This window comes from Sus scrofa, chromosome 14, assembly GCF_054392235.1.
Source record: "Sus scrofa isolate SSC_HxYL_T2T_F1_AM1 chromosome 14, Sscrofa_HxYL_maternal_Yorkshire_Landrace_v2.0, whole genome shotgun sequence".
In the NCBI taxonomy this organism is placed as follows: domain Eukaryota; kingdom Metazoa; phylum Chordata; class Mammalia; order Artiodactyla; family Suidae; genus Sus; species Sus scrofa.
This window is the reverse complement of record NC_139396.1, coordinates 90,941,710-90,957,228: the sequence shown is the minus strand read 5'-3', so window position 1 is coordinate 90,957,228 and position 15,519 is coordinate 90,941,710. Positions and strand designations below refer to the sequence as shown.

Sequence of the window (15,519 nt, the reverse complement as noted above, 5' to 3'; positions counted from 1 at the left end):
GGAAAAAATAAAGTTGCTGCAATGCAGTCTCTGAGATGTCAGAGAGGGCAAGAAGGGCAGGCAGGTAAGAAGGTCCCACTGGACTTCCTGTGCTCCGACAAGAAGGTTTAATACATTGAACCAAAGGTGAAGATTTCCTCTGGAGTTAAAGGTAAGTCAAAGGTGTGAGTAAAAGGCTGTCCAGTGTATTTTCCATAAAGAGTTCCAGGTTATTCTGCAGTCTGAAGCACTCATAGACAGGAGGAGATTCTAAGAAGCAGCTTCAATTGACTCATGCTTTCCTAAATATGTGTGTATGTACACTCTCAGGGGGTCTGGTTCTTTTCATCCCACACATATTTTCACTGAATAGATAGATCTTACCTGTATGTCTTTTTCTGCCAGTCATAATAGTGTCTGGGTAACTCTCTGTAGTATGTTCCTCACGTCCAAAGTTGCTTCAGATACTTTGCAGGCCTGCTTTTGCTTCTTGAAGACAAATCTTTAAGTGACCAGTTGTATACACTGAACTTTCCTGGTTGAGTCTGTTAAGGAAAAAAATCATACAAGCCATGGTGAGAAGACAGAAACTAATTTTATTCTGATACTATTACCGCCAATAGAGGAGAAATCATAGATCAAGTCTGAATACCCAGCTCCTCAGAGACAAAAGGCAGGAGAATTTTTAAGAGTTAGGCAGTAGGTGCAGGGAGAGGTGGGGTGGGCTTCCTGGTCACCTGTATTTACTAAGTGGCCTTATCCAAAGGAATACTAAACTTGCTCTTTTCCTCAAGATGGGAGGTGGTTTTACAACTCTGAAAAAGGAAAGCCACTTTTTCAGCTCCTTTCATCCCACAGAAAGAGGAATACAGAAGTGCAATCTTCCTTGATGCTTACAGTTCAAAGAGATGGCTTCCAGGTGCTTGAGAAACTCAGTCCTGGTTTGTAAGACTGACAAGAGCCTGGAAGAAGCTTTATACACATTTCAAAGGTGATAGAGAAAGGGTTTACAATTACAAGTTTAAAGTTAATGCTCTAAGAAAAGGGAGGCCAAGAGCCTGGAGCCAGAAAGAAATCTCTCTGAAGTTTAGTCAAGCTGAGGGGCGTGGATATTAGGCCATCTTGGTCAAGCCACACTCACGGTCAATGCTGTAGCTCTAAAGGGAGGAAAATATAGTCATTGGTACTGCCTGGATTATTGCTTTCAGGAACATTGTTCTGACTCTGCTGCCACTATCACCATGGTCCTATCAATGCCATGTCTATTCAGTTTTCAAATGAGTGTGTTTTTTTTGTTTTTTGGTTTTTGGTTTTTGATACCTACCTGGTTGAACATTCTAAATATACTAAGCACCCAGTGTTAGCAGTGGCCTTCATGCTCATCAAGTGTGGGTGGTCTCTGTCCTTGAACATTGACTCTCATGTCCACTGTGAGCAAAGCTCCTGCCTGGAGATAACAGAAACTTCTTTCTTCTCTCTGCCTTTTCCATAAAGGCAAACATAAACCAAAATGGAGGAAAATAAAAACAAAAACAAAAAACTAAAAAGTGAGAAGACACTTCTTCCCTTTGGGCAAGTTTTATACTCATGCAATGGTGCTTGAGGTCATATAAAGACAAAGCAATACTAAAGGATTTTGAAAAGACAGAGGAAACAAAACCCTTTTTTGGCAACATAACTGGGGTTATAATATCGTATTAAAACTCAACATTAAAAATGCTTGTTTCTGCTACAGGTTATTCTCTCCATTAAGGGACGGCATCTTTCCAACATGCTCTATATCTATTCAGTGGCTGGGAGGTTCTCAATCCACCCATATCTGCAAATATTTTAAAGGAGACCCATATAGAACAAAACACTTGCAGAAGAGGCAAAGGCTAAGAGAAAGAAGGACCCAGTGGGGGAAAGCAGTACAGTTAAAGGAACCAAGAGAAATGAGGTAAAATAAAGGGGCAGGGAAGAAGCAGTTTTCCTACATTTCTTCACTGTGGGTTTTATTGAAATGAACCTACTGGAGAGAAGAAAAAAAAAACTGATTTGCCCTATTGTCTGGGCTAGAACTCCCCAGTTATACTTTCCTATATTTCTGAATATTAATGGCAGAATGATGTCTAACTAACAAGAATGAAAAGAGAGGAGAGGTAGGAAGGAAATTGAGAAAGAATGGGAAACTATTTGTAGGACTCCATTTTTTCTAAATAACAGTTAAAGGAATTTTGTCATCACAGTCTTCATTTTTTTTCTCATAAGGAATTTTAATCTTCCCAGCCTAGGCTTGGCATTAAACTCATTCAATTACTCACTACATTTTGAGGTTGGTTCTATTATTATATCCATTTTCTAGCAGCAGAATTTTAAACTCTAGGAGGGAAAGATACTTGCCCTAGTCATGCAACAGGTAAGGGGTGAAACCAGGAATTAAGAGCAGACAATCTGGCTCAGACTCCTTTGCTTTAACATGAGACTTGACTGTCTCACTAGGCACTCTTTCCCTATAGTGAAATGGTACGTGGTATAATGTGAGAGAAGTCACTAATCCTACCATCATTGGTAAGGCCCTTTCAACTTCACCACTTCTCTCAGAATTGACACCACAGACCGGAATCAACCCCTAACCTTCATGTACAGGACCTGAGATTATTAGATTCCAAACTGTGAACAGATGTAGAGCAGAGGCATAAATTATCCTGGGTTGTTTTTGCTTATTTGCAGATAATCAAGTTTAGGAGAGTAGAATTTAATACAGAGTGAAATGTGCTAGTCACAAGTCAAGAGAGAGGGTCAAAGAAGTAAATGAACAAGATAAAACATGAAGTGCGTTGGTAAAAAGTGTTTGCCATACAAGAAATAAGAAGCTAAAAAATAGGCAGAACACTCCATATTTACTAAAATTATTAAAAGTCAGAAACTCTGTCCACACTGGCCAGAGGGAAGCAAAGGACATAGTATTACAGGTTTTTCAGACATAAGGACACCCAGTATGGCATTCAATATATTTTACATACTTGCATTGGGTGACTAATGAGTACTATACAAAATTATCCAAAATTAACTTCTCGACACACCCTTTCCAATCTCATTAATGTATTAAGGGGGCCACACTAGAAAGGTGAAGTTTCAGTGGAGCTAGTAAATTATTCTTTTATAACTGAGACGGCTTACATGGACAGCCTCTATCCACAGTTAAGTAGCTGAGGGAAGATTAAGTTATCTACCTTAAAGGATGATGAGGAACGTTTTTGTAAAGATATTCCTTGAATCTAAGCCATGGAGATGAATATGTATTCACAAGGAATACAGCAGTGAGTGAGGGACATGAATAAAAACTATCTTCTAGAGATATTTACGCATGGCTGGATTTTGAATACTTCTACATAATGAAGTTAGAGTGAAAAATAAAGGTAGAGAGATAAAGACACACCAGAAATCATGAAGCTTCGAAGATCATACTCAGGTGTCTGTACTGTTCTATAAAAGTGACTTGAAGGCACAAAAGGGTTTTACTTCAGAAAGTACAAAAAGAAATTTAACTTTTTGGGCAGTGGAGAATACTTGGAAGAGGTGAGAAACTGTGGGCAGAAAGACCAGTTAGAAGACTGTAATTAACAAAGTTAGAAAAGACAAAAATTCTAAAAAGGAAATATGGTATTCTGTCCCTGGCTTTGATAATTGCAGAAAAACCACAAGGAGAGATGTATAGATGGACATTAGATAGATAGATAGATAGATAGATAGATAGATAGATAGATAGGTAGATAGATAGATAGATAGGTAGATAGATATAAACTTACACAATTTAGTAGAAAATTCTGCCCTTGCACAATTATGGGAGTTGGTTAAAGAATCTATGTAAGACTGCTGTCTTCACATCTGATCCTAGAGCTTAAAATCAGTAAGGCAGCCCACAACAAAAGGAAGATGGATGAAGTGGGAGGAGAAAAAAGATAAACCAGAACCCATGAACATGGCTGGCACCTGTGTGACAGACTGGAATCTAAGTGTCCTACCACTTCCAACTTTTTTTTTTTTTTTTTTTTTTTTATTATTATTTTCCCACTGTACAGCAAGGGGGTCAGGTCATCCTTAGATGTATACATTGCAGTTACAGTTTTTTCCCCCACCCTTTCTTCTGTTGCGACATGAGTATCTAGACATAGTTCTCAATGCTATTCAGCAGGATCTCCTTATAAATCTATTCTAGGTTGTGTCTGATAAGCCCAAGCTCCCGATCCCTCCCACTCCCTCCCCCTCCCATCAGGCAACCACAAGTCTCTTCTCCAAGTCCATGATTTTCTTTTCTGAGGAGATGTTCATTTGTGCTGGATATTAGATTCCAGTTATAAGTGATATCATATGGTATTTGTCTTTGTCTTTCTGGCTCATTTCACTCAGTATGAGATTTTCACTTCCAACTTTTTGACATAGCTGTCCTTAGGAGAAAACTGTGCAATCACTCAGGAACTTCAACAAGCAGTTGGACCAGGAGTTGGACAAACTGAAGCTAGTCCTAAGAGAAAGTGGAGTAATTACATTACGTGCTAGCTAGTCCAATGAGACAAGCTAGCACGTAAGTAACAACACGAATGAGTTATAACACTTCCTGTTGACTCTGCATCAATGCTGTAAGCATTAAAATGAAACTGGGCTCTACTTTTACCTTCTAATCTTTAAAATGTCTTTTGTGATCTATCGTGAATAAAATATACAAGGAAGGGCATGCTGGAAAATGAAATGTAGTTCACTCTAGCCCAGCTGACACAACACAAAGACACCGGTAGACACCGGTAAAGATGATATGAAATGGTTTGATGGAAGGGTAGGAGTTCATGTCTGATTAGTATGTCTTGGGAGGTGGAGCGATATTGAAAAGGAATAATTCATTAAATTTGGTAGCTGCAATCCAGTACAATGAAATTTTAGGAACAGATTCTGAAACCAGAAGTTAAAAAAATACATGGAAAATCAACAGGAAGAAAGTTCTTTCCAGGAATTTGGAAAGCAAAGTGAAGAGAGAGGGACATAGTCTTGGAGGAATCACAATCAGTGTGGTAAAACAGTAACACAGAAGATGTGCATTTTAGCATATCCATGGCCTTCTTGAAGTAACCAGTGAGGGTAGACAAGTTAAAATTCAGACAAGAAGGGGATAACATGAAGAAATAATGATTCATAGGTGCCAGGACAATATTATATATGAGTACAAAAAAAGGTGAAGAGAGATGTCACCGTAAGGGACACTGTTTCTCTGAGGAGAGAACATAGGGTAAGGGTAGAGCCTGTCATAATTCATCATCACATTATTTCAGTTTTATAGAGTTGCAGTGACATCTGAAAATGAATGTCTTATTATTTTTCTCTTATGCTAGCTGCATGATGTTATTTTATTATTATTATTATTATTATTAATTTATTTATTTTTTTGCTTTTTAGGGCCACACTCGAGGCATAGGAAGGTTCCCAGGCTAGGGGTCTAATCAGAACTACGGCTGCCGGCCTACACCAGTCACAGCAATGCAGGATCCAAAAGCGTCTTCGACCTACACCATAGCTCACAGCAACGCCAGATCCTTAACCCACTGAGTGAGGCCAGGGATTGAACCTGCAACCTTGTGGTTCCTAGTCGGATTTGTTTCTGCTGCACCACGATGGGAACTCCCATGATGTTATTAATTGTATATATGTCCAGACAAATTAAACCTCTTGAAGTTTTATAAGAAATCAAAATTTTACATGACATTTACCATATGAAATCATAAAATATTAAGTGATACATTTTAACATGTGGGTGTGTACATATGGGTGTGTGTTTAGTAAAGATTCTAGGTGAATTGTGTTAGAATCTAAATTATCACTAGGATAATGTGAGTTGAACCGTAAAGCTATTGTACTTGAACTTATCAACACAGATTTTCATGATCTAATGTTACATAAACTTAGAGTTGATAATATTTAGAATTCTGGGGTTTGCCATATTATCTCTCTGGTGTGAATTGCATTTATTCTTCTAGCAAATCTGTTAATTAAGTGTTCAGAGTAAAAAAGTCTTTTGGAACTTTACTAAAATAAAAAGTAATTTTTAAAGATATATCTAAGGTATTAAAGTTAAGTTTGATATGTAAGCATACTTCTTGTTAAGGAAGGAAGTTAGCTCTTTCCTGAAAAATTAAGGTCGCATTTTTCCTTGTTCAAGAGTAAATGAAATGACATAGGATAAATAATGCATGTGTTATCAAAAAATTATACACTTTTACCCCCATTAATAATACGTAAAACCTATTGATAATCATACTGGTGTATTTAAACAAACAGTACATTTAAAAGTAAAAGAATTTAAAACACTGGATCATGACATACCTGCAAAATATCATTATTAAGAAAAATCATTGTGAATCCTTTCATGGATCTTTATAAGACAGCATCAAATGAAATAGTATTCAAATTTGACTTTAATTCTGACACTGCTGTGATTTTTAAAAGCAAAACAAGTTATTAAAGAAACGAAACTTTAAAAATCTCTTTTCTTTTCCCCAAATGTACAATTGAAGCTAAAATGCATGTTTATTTTTTTTTTTTTTTATTTTTTTTGGTCTTTTTTTTTTTTTTTTTTTGTCATTTCTTGGGCCGCTCCCGCGGCTGCATGTTTATTTTAATCTAGCAAAAGGGAAAAATCTTTTCAATCATCTACTAAATGAAACAACTGTTTAGAGAAGTGACCATAAATTCTGCCATCAAAGTAAAGTGAATTGTAATTGGTCGTGTAGAACAATGAGATATTTTCATCAATTCTTTCATGCCTTCATAAATTTAAAATATTTATTTTTTGTGTTACATTTTGCCTTTTAAAAATGTTCCAGTTTCTGCTAAGAGCACTATTCTTATTTCCATTGTCTCTTTATTTTCCATTTTTCCTTGACATGTGATTCTGAGTGATCTTTAATAGAGGAGACATATTGGTAAGTCCCTAATTTAAGCTATATCTAAGCCTCTAAGAATGCCTAAACATCCTACTGCTAACATGTACTTCCTAATGCCATTTGAGAGTCAGGGTATTTTACATGAAAAAAAAAAAACTACTAGATTTGTCAGTTTTACACATATAAAAATGACGCATGCAAAATAAAGTACTTGATGAACTGATAAAGCAAAAACTGTATAGTTTGGTGTTCTTAGGAAACTCATAAAGGAAACAGTAAGCCACTTCCTTCCAAGTAGATTGCTGATTTATGGGATTAAGGAAAAAATGTTTTTAATCTGAGTCAAGAATCCTCACGTTAAAGATTTACTATCTTTGTTAACTCATCATGGAAATACCGTTTTGATTTCAAATTAGATGCAGGTTCTGCCAGTTACTTGAGTCCTCAAGGACTGAAAGACTTTTCAAGAATGTCATCAGTATTATAAATGTAGGACTGAATCTGAAAACAACTCGTGGAAATTGTTGATACGCATTATAGCAAACATCCATAATAACTGACTGTTTGCCTTGGTCAAAAAAGGGGTGTATAAGGTTTTACTGATTTGAATACACAACAACTCTGTTGTTTTGGGACTCTCTGGTGTTATGATACTATATATATTGTATTCAACAAGTAATTTTCATTGCGAAAGTTTCTAAGGAAAAAACTGACTTGGGAGAATTGGATTAAAATTCAAACTACCTATTGCAACTGGCCCTTTCCATCTTAAATCTAGAAAGGTAGAAGAGTCATGTTTAAATCAATGAATCTATTATCAGATGAATAAATAAAAATAGTAGAATTACTACCAGTACTCTCTGAAAGATACTGGGCCATGAGATCTGATTGAAGAAGGGGTCACAGCACAACATACTTCATAGAACACAGCAAGAAAAAGAGGTACCTCTCCAGGTGCAAGCGAAGCTTAGAAGTGTTAGATGCTCATCTCCTCAGAAAAGAAAATCATAGACTTGGAGAAAAGACTTGTGGCTGCCTGATGGGAGGGGGAGGGAGTGGGAGGGATCGGGAGCTTGGGCTTATCAGACACAACTTAGAATAGATTTACAAGGAGATCCTGCTGAATAGCATTGAGAACTATGTCCAGACACTCATGTTGCAACAGAACAAAGGGTGGGGAAAAAAATGTAATTGTAATGTATACATGTAAGGATAACTTGATCCCTTTGCTGTACGATGGGAAAATAAAAATAAATAAATAAATAAATAAATAAATAAATAAATAAATAAATAAATAAAAACCTTAAAAAAAAAAAAAAGTGTTAGATGCTGAGAGCCTAAAGAGGCTGGGATGAATTCTGCCTCCACATTGAACTCTCACTCCCTTAGACTAGGGCACCAAAGGGGGGTCTGGGCACCAAGTGTTTTGTGGTCTTGAAGAGGAATGGAGGGAAAACATGTCCACTGCTAATTTTTGCCCTTTGTGCTTTCATGTTTTAGAATCAGCTCATCAGTTAATAATAATGATAATTAAAATGCTTCAATTTAGGTTGCATTGGATTGATTCTATAGGTACATTTAGGGAGAACTAATATATAAACTGTCTCATTCATTAAATATATATGAGAGAAAAAAATATATATAGTAAATATATTGTATTCATGATTTAACCCTACATGCCTATTGCATCTTTTAACTTTTTTCAATAGTTTTATAGTTTTCACACCATCTACTACATTTATTCCTGAGTCCTTGGTATTTCTGATGAAACTGGAAATGGTTCTTCAAATTTAATTTAACTTTTGTTTTTGTTGCTGGTCTATAAAAACAAAACTGATTTTTTTTGTATAATGATAATTTTCCAGTGAGCCTATTTTCATTTATGAATTCTAAGAGTTTACCAGAAGATTCATTCATCTATTTGAATAAAAATAAATATTTCTGTTTCTTATTCCTTTATATTTTTCCTCGCTTTATTGCACTGTCCACTAACATTAGTAAAATACTGAATAAAAGTGATGATGTTCAAACATTTGCTTATATGTTTGAGATAGAAATTGACCTTTTTTTTTTTTCTTTTAAAGCCCTGGTCATGCTTATTCTGACTTCCTAATATAAGTCCCTAACTATCTACTCTCTAAATATTTTGTATATCACCAATTACTTTGTTTTTAACTATTTGGAAGTTACTATAAATTAAGTACTATTATTATACCCATTTTAAAAATGAGGAAGTTGAGACACTTAATGTGAAAAAAATATCCAGATTACAAAGCGTCTTAGGCATTAATTCACATTTCATACCCTGGAATAAAGAACCTTTACTTACTGTTGATAGAATTTTTAAACCAGTCAAGCAGGGCTCTTGGAATGTATATTCTATGTGTTCATCCAACCTTGACTAAGTGATTGTAAAACCTGGCAATTTCTCTGGTTGAAATTTTATAAAAAAGCATGTTAATGAGTTTTATTCTATTTTTTCAACAGAGAAGATTTGAGGGCAACTTTTGTGTTAATTATCAAAGGTAACAAATAAAATGTGAAATATGCATAAGATGGACCCCTAGACAGAGGTCGGGTACAATAATGTAGATTTATATAAAGCAAAATAGCTACATCCTAAATATTAAGTCAAAATGTCAGAAATTGAATACCATTTGTAATACCATAAAATTTATGTAAATTAAGAAGTCATATATACAACCATGCTTAAATATATTTTAAAGAATGGAAATAACTGTAAATAAATGGTTGGAAAAGAACTGTAACAACATACAGTGAATACTCAAGAGAATGGAGTGATGTATAAAGGTGAAAATAATAAAATAATAAGATAAAGAGAGGCTTTACATGTATTGATATGAATTTTTATGCCTTTAATTTAGAGGTAAGAATAGCTTATTTCTCTACTTTAAAAGTAAAGCAGTTTACAGTGAAATAGAGTTGCCTTGTCAGATAAGGAAATGAGTTACTAAGCTACTATATTAATCAATATGAAAAAAGATAAGTAAATAAAACAGAATAAAACATATGGAAATAAACAAAAAGTGATATATGAACTTTCTGTATAATAAAAGAAAAACTAAAATATGTTGAGGGAAACCTCATTATTAAAAAATTAATGTCAACAACTAGTTTCCTAGTCAGGAAAATAAATAAAATTCTATTATCAACATTTTCTATAATTTATAGTAAATACTATTACTCACACTTCATTAATGAATAAAGTAGCCACAAGGATATATATATACACACACACATACACACACATTCATCATGGAAACCATTTTAAGTTTGACAATCCTTGAAATTTCACAAAGAAAATATAAACAAATGAGACTATATACTATAGAACATCTAGCATACCACATACCACTAGGGAAGTTTAAGACAACATACTGAGAAACTGAGAGACTAAATTAAGTCATATGATGTTCAAAGTTTTTGTGTCTGACTATATTGATATTAATTATATATACAGACAAAGAACATAAAAAGCAGCTAATAAAAATTCAAATGGCTAGTAACCAGGAAGTGAGATGCCCAATCTAATTTATTCAAAGAAATATAAATTCAAAACCTGAAATTCCATTTTCTCCTATAATCAAATATAACAAAAGGTACAATTGCATAAATTTTTGTTGAATGTATCTGAAAGAAGTTGTCCTCACAACCCAGAACTAGAAGTCTTAACAAATGCTAAGTTTTGGAACAAAATTTGCCATATCAATAGAAATTAAATATATATAACTTCAACAACTTCATTTTTAAAAATTTACCATTTAGATACCATTTGTACATGGATAAAAAGGCATCTGTAAAATTGCAATATCATTCATACTACAAAAATTTTTAACTAGATTAGATCTATAATTACTTTATGCTCTAAATAGAATAGCATGTGCCCCTTAAAATGATATATTATGTATACATTTATTACTCATATCAATATATATGAACTCAAAAAGCTATTTACATGAATAATATTATATATTTTATATAGTAAAATACATAAAATATAATTTTTTTAGGGAATAGGGTAAGTTAGAATAAGTGGATTAGGATACTCTAGAGTTATATCAATATAATATACTGCAAAATTTTCTTTTAATAACTTGCCATTCCTACTTTAAAATGACAAAAATATGAATTCTTGCATCTACTCAAAGACTAGGAGAGAGGAATAGAGGAAGAAAGAAAAATCCACACAAAATGCCTAAATATGAATTCCTTTCCTTTGCAGAAAGTTCATTGTTGGGCTTGATGTTGGTGTAAACTCTTAGAGACTGTTCCCTGAGCACACTGGATGGTGTGGTATTCCAACAGAGAATTGTCTGCTGTTTTGTGAGCAGAAGTTGTTAATGCCTGCAAATTGGTGCTATTCTCTTGTCTCCAGTTATAAAGGGAAAGCAGATGTTCATGTGCAACTAACCCAAACACACTGAGAAAGGCTACAGACATTTTCCCATTTCAATTACCATAACATAATGTCTAGAATACATGCCCAAACTTTTCATGGCAGAGGATCATTACATCCCCTGTAATGCAAACCAAATCCCCAAAGTTTTCTGTATGCATTGCTCACTTTCAGAGACAATTCATTACACCGAATATGAGTTCAATGTTCTGAAGTGCTTTTGTTTGTATATTTTCAAAAATTTCAAAGGTTTATTACCCAGTAATTTTCATTATAGATTCTTTATAAGAGATTTTATTTTCTGACATTTTCATACTGTGATTTTTTTTGCAATTGTTAATACTGAGCTGAATTTTCTAGGCCATTTCTCAAGCAATTACAATCCTATCTAGTTATCTTGTGTTTCTATTTCCAGGAGGTTATTCACTGGCAGAGATAAAGAGATGGGATCAAGATGGCAAGACAAGATGATCCTGAGCTCGCCTCCTCCCAAGGACATACCAAAACTACAACTACATATAGTAAACAACTCTCTCTGAGAATGACCTGGAAACCAGAACAGCTCTCCTACAATTAAGATATAAAACAACAATAGAGTGGGAAGGACTGGAGGCTGCAATTTAGTCAGAACCCATACCCCCAGCATGGCAACCACAAATGAGAGCAGATATTACAAATTCAGAGGTCATCCCTAAGAAGCGAAGGGTTCAATTCCCACTTTGTGCCCCTCAACCATGGGAAACAGCACTGGGAAGATGAGCCCCCATAACTGTCTTGAAAACCACTGGGTTTTATGACAGGGAAACTGGAGGACTCTAGGAAAAACAAACAAACAAACAAACAAAAAGCCCTCTGTTTTTAAAAGGTTTGTACATAAAGTTACTTATTTTGAATTCCAGTGCAGAGGCAGCAGACTGAAAAGTACCTTATGCTCTAGCTGGACTGTCAAGACCATACTAGCATGACCTCTGGCTCATGCTTTGCCCCAATTTGGCCCTCTAAGCAGTTGTCATCCAGCTCTAGACCACCCAACAAGGCAGTGGCTCCCAGTGTACTCTGGGAAAATCTCTGGCCTATACGCACTCCAACTTCAGTCCTCCAGCCAAAGCCACCAGGCATAGCAGTTTACAGGGGGGTGTTCCTACATAAGACCACACCTACAAGATTGAGAGAGGTAAAAGTTTTGCCTAATTCGTAGTAATAAACACAGAAAAACAAACAAAATGAGACGACAGAGGAAACTATACCAAACAAAAGAGCAAAATAAAACCCAAGAAAATATTACTAATAGAAAGTTAAGTACTTTACCTGAGAAAAAAATTCAAAGCAATGGTCATCAAGATGGTCAACAGAGATAAAATTGAGGAAAACAATGAGAACTTCAACAGAGTTTCAGAAAATATAAGAAAGAAATAATCATAGCTGAAGAATACAATAACAAAAATAAAAATACACTAGAAAAATCAATGGTTGGTTAAATGACATAGAGGAACAGAAGCAAACTGTAAGACAGAGCAGTGAAAATCACTCAAGTTGAACAGAAAAAAAGAATGAAGAATTTCAAAAACGAGGTTACTTTATGAGATCTTTGAAACAATACAAAAAATACCAAATTTTATTAGTAGGGATCCCAGAAAGAGAAGAGATAAAGGGGCAGATAAATGAATTGAAGCAACAGTAGCTGAAAACATCCCTAACCAGGGAAATAAAACAGACATCCACATCCAGGAAGCATAGAGCGAGAATTCCAAACAAGATAAACCCAGATATATCCACAGCAAGAAACTTTATAATTAAAATAGCAAAAAAAAAAAAAAAAAAAAAAAAAAAAAAAAAATAGAGATCTTAAATGCAGCAGGAAAAAACCTAAAACAAAAACAAAAACAAAACCTACTCACATACAAGGGAACTCCCATAAAGCAACCAGCTAACTTTTAGCAGACGTTTTGCAGGCCAGAAGAGAGTAACATATTTTCAAAATGATGAAAGGGAAAAACCTATAACCAATAACACTCTACCAGGCACGCTGTCATTCCAAATTGAATGAAAGATAAATATATAGATAGATACATATATACATAAGCAAAGGTTAAGAGAGTTCAGCACCACAAAACCTGCTTTTTAAGAAAAGTTAAAGGAACTTCTCTGACGGAAAAATAAACACAATAACTAGAAAAAAAGAAAGTATGTGAAAAGAAAAATCTCATTGGTAAACATAAATATAGAGTAAAGTTAGTAGATTAACCAATTATCAATCTCATAAGAAAGTTAAAAGACAAAAGTAGTAAAAAAAAAAACCCTATATCACATATACACACACACACACATACACACAAAAGATGTGAAAAACAGTGTTTAAACATTAGGAGGAGTAAAAATACAGACTTGTTAGAATGTATTCCAACACAATAGATCATAAACTTAAAACCGTCATGTATACACACAAATATATGCAGGTTGTTGCATAAAAATGAATAGTAACCACAGACCCTAAACTTAAAATAATACACAAACATGAAGAGAAAGTGTCCAAACATAACACTAGAAATAGTCAACAAATCACAAGGGAAGAGAACAAAATATAAGAAAGGAATCAAAACAAAATGCAAAAATAACCCAAAAAAATTAAGAAAATGGCAATAATTTTTTATACCTATCAATAATTACTTTAATTATAATGGACTAAAAGCTCTAAGTAAAAGATATAAATTGGCTGAAGAGATTCAAAATAAAGGATCCATACATATGCTGCCTACAAGAAACTTATTTCAGATTTAAACACACAAAGCCTGAAAAAGAGGAGATGAAAAAGTATATTCATGGAAATAAAAATGAAAAGAAAGACATGATAGTAATAATTATATCAGACAACATAGACTTTAAAACAAAAACTGTAATAAGACACAAAGAAGGACTTTATATGATGATAAAGGAATCAAACCAAGAAGATACTGATATCACTCATATCTGGAATCTAATATAAGGCACAAATGAACCTTTCCACAGAAAAGAAAATCATGGACTTGGAGAATAGACTTGTGGTTGACAAGGGGGATAGGGAGGGAGTAGAGTGGTTTGGGAGCTTGGGGTTAATAGATACAAACTATTGCCTTTGGAATGGATTAGCAAGGAGATACTGCTGTGTAGCACTGGGAACTATGTCTAGTCACTTATGATGGAACATGGTAATGTGAGAAAGTAGAATGTGTACATGTATGTGTAACTGGGTCACCATGCTGTACAGCAGAAAAAAATGGTATTGGGGAAATAACTATTAAAAAAAAGAATAATAATAACAAAAAAAGAATATTTCAGGAATGTAAATTTAGGGCATGCAAATATAAATATGTGATATATATAATTAATAAAAGGGGATTTTTATTAAATCAAAAAGTACTATAAATGTAAGCATTTATTTATGGACTCATTAAATGTTCTCCATTACAAAAACAAAAAAGAAGATACATCCAACATAAGAGCGCTAAATACATAAAGCAAATATTAACAAACATAAAGAAAGAAACTGACAGTAACACAACAATAGTAGGAGACTGTTAACATCCCTCTTACATCAATGAACAAATCATTCAGAAAGAAAATTAATAAAATACATTCACTCCAAAAGACACTTAAACCAGATGAACTTAACAGACATATATAGAACATTCCATCCAAAAGAAGCAGAATAAACATTATTTCCAAGTGCACATGAAATGTTTTCCCGAATAGGTCACATCTTAGGCTATAGAACAAGTTTCTAGAAATTTAAGAAGGTTGAAATCATGTCAAGCATTTTTTCTGGCAGTAATACTATGAGACTTGAAGTCAATTACAAGAATAAAAATGCCAAAAAAAAAAAACACAACAAAACACAGACACGTGAATGCCAAATAATATGCTACTAAACAAACAATGAGTTACTGAAAAAAATAAAAAAATATTTGGAGACAAATGAAAATGGTAATGCAATGATCCAAAATCTATGGGACACAGCAAAAGTAGTTTTAAAAGGGAAATTTATACAATACAAGCCTCTCTCAGAATACAAAAAAATTCAATCTAAGTTTACACTTAAAGGAAATAGAAAAAGAACAAACACAATCCAAAGGTAGTGAGGAAAAGAAGTAATAAATAATAAAAATAAATGAAACAGAGACTATGAAAAGATAGAAAAAAATCAACAAAACTAAGAGCTTGTTCTTTGAAAAG

General features: G+C 33.9%; 1 long non-coding RNA gene across 2 annotated transcripts in view; it reads right to left on the bottom strand.

The window, feature by feature from the left end:
* The window catches only part of LOC106506028 (uncharacterized), a 236,815-nt gene that overhangs the window by 136,985 nt on the left and 84,311 nt on the right, over positions 1-15,519 (bottom strand). For both annotated transcript variants that reach the window (XR_014827994.1, XR_014827993.1), the window contains exon 5: positions 364-524. This is a non-coding gene — a long non-coding RNA (uncharacterized LOC106506028). The remainder of the gene's footprint in view (positions 1-363; positions 525-15,519) is intronic.